Genomic DNA, 1,731 nt, shown 5'->3' with positions numbered 1-1,731 from the left:
CCGTGCTCTCTGCTGTGTAACTGTGCTTTCTGCTCTGTAACTGTGCTCTCTGCTGTGTAACTGCACACTCTGCTGTGTAACTGCACACTCTGCTGTGTAACTGTGCTCCCTGCTGTGTAACTGTGCTCCCTGCTGTGTAACTGTGCTCTCTGCTGTGTAATTGAGCACCCTGCTGTGTAACTGCACATTCTGCTGTGTAACTGTGCTCTCAGCTGTGTAACTGTGCTCTCTGCTGTGTAACTATGCACCTTGCTGTGTAACTGCACACTCTGCTGTGTAACTGTGCTCTCTGCTGTGTAACTGTGCTCTCTGCTGTGTAACTGCACACTGTGCTGTGGAACTGCACACTCTGCTGTGGAACTGCACACCCTGCTGTGTAACTGTGCTCTCTGCTGTGCAATTGAGCTGTCTGATGTGTAACTGCACTCTCTGCTGTGTAACTGTGCTCTCTGCTGTGTAACTGTGCTCCCTGCTGTGAAACCGTGCTCTCTGCTGTGTAACTGTGCTTTCTGCTCTGTAACTGTGCTCTCTGCTGTGTAACTGCACACTCTGCTGTGTAACTGCACACTCTGCTGTGTAACTGTGCTCCCTGCTGTGTAACTGTGCTCCCTGCTGTGTAACTGTGCTCTCTGCTGTGTAATTGAGCACCCTGCTGTGTAACTGCACATTCTGCTGTGTAACTGTGCTCTCAGCTGTGTAACTGTGCTCTCTGCTGTGTAACTATGCACCTTGCTGTGTAACTGCACACTCTGCTGTGTAACTGTGCTCTCTGCTGTGTAACTGTGCTCTCTGCTGTGTAACTGCACACTGTGCTGTGGAACTGCACACTCTGCTGTGGAACTGCACACCCTGCTGTGTAACTGTGCTCTCTGCTGTGCAATTGAGCTGTCTGATGTGTAACTGCACTCTCTGCTGTGTAACTGTGCTCTCTGCTGTATAACTGTGCTCTCTGCTGTGCAATTGAGCTATCTGATGTGTAACTGCACTCTCTGCTGTGTAACTGTGCACCCTGATGTGTAAATGCACACTCTGCTGTGTAACTGTGCTCTCTGCTGTGTAACTGTGCTCTCTGCTGTGCAATTGAGCTATCTGATGTGTAACTGCACTCTCTGCTGTGTAACTGTGCACCTTGATGTGTAAATGCACACTCTGCTGTGTAACTGTGCTCTCTGCTGTGTAACTGTGCTCTCTGCTGTGTAACTGCACACTCTGCTGTGTAACTGTGCTCTCTGCTGTGTAACTGTGCTCTCTGCTGTGTAACTGTGCTCTCTGCTGTGTAACTGTGCTCTCTGCTGTGTAACCGTGCTCTCTGCTGTGTAACTGCGCTCTATGCAGTGTAACTGTGCTCTCTGCTGTGTAACTGTGCTCTCTGCTGTGTAACTGTGCTCTCTGCTGTGTAACTGCACACTCTGCTGTGTAACTGTGCTCTCTGCTGTGTAACTGTGCTCTCTGCTGTGTAACTGTGCTCTCTGCTGTGTAACGGTGCTCTCTGCTGTGTAGCTGCGCTCGCTGCTGTTTAACCGTGCTTTCTGCTGTGCAATTGAGCTTTCTGCTGTGCAATTGAGCTACCTGATGTGTAACTGCACTCTCTGCTGTGTAACTGTGCACCCTGATGTGTAACTGCACACTCTGCTGTGTAACTGTGCTCTCTGCTGTGTAACTGTGCTCTCTGCTGTGTAACTGTGCTCCCTGCTGTGTAACTGTGCCCTCTGATGTGTAACCGTGCTCTCT

The sequence above is a fragment of the Scyliorhinus torazame genome, chromosome 24 (genome assembly GCF_047496885.1).
Source record: "Scyliorhinus torazame isolate Kashiwa2021f chromosome 24, sScyTor2.1, whole genome shotgun sequence".
NCBI classification, from domain to species: Eukaryota; Metazoa; Chordata; class Chondrichthyes; order Carcharhiniformes; family Scyliorhinidae; genus Scyliorhinus; species Scyliorhinus torazame.
This window is presented reverse-complemented; position numbering follows the sequence as displayed.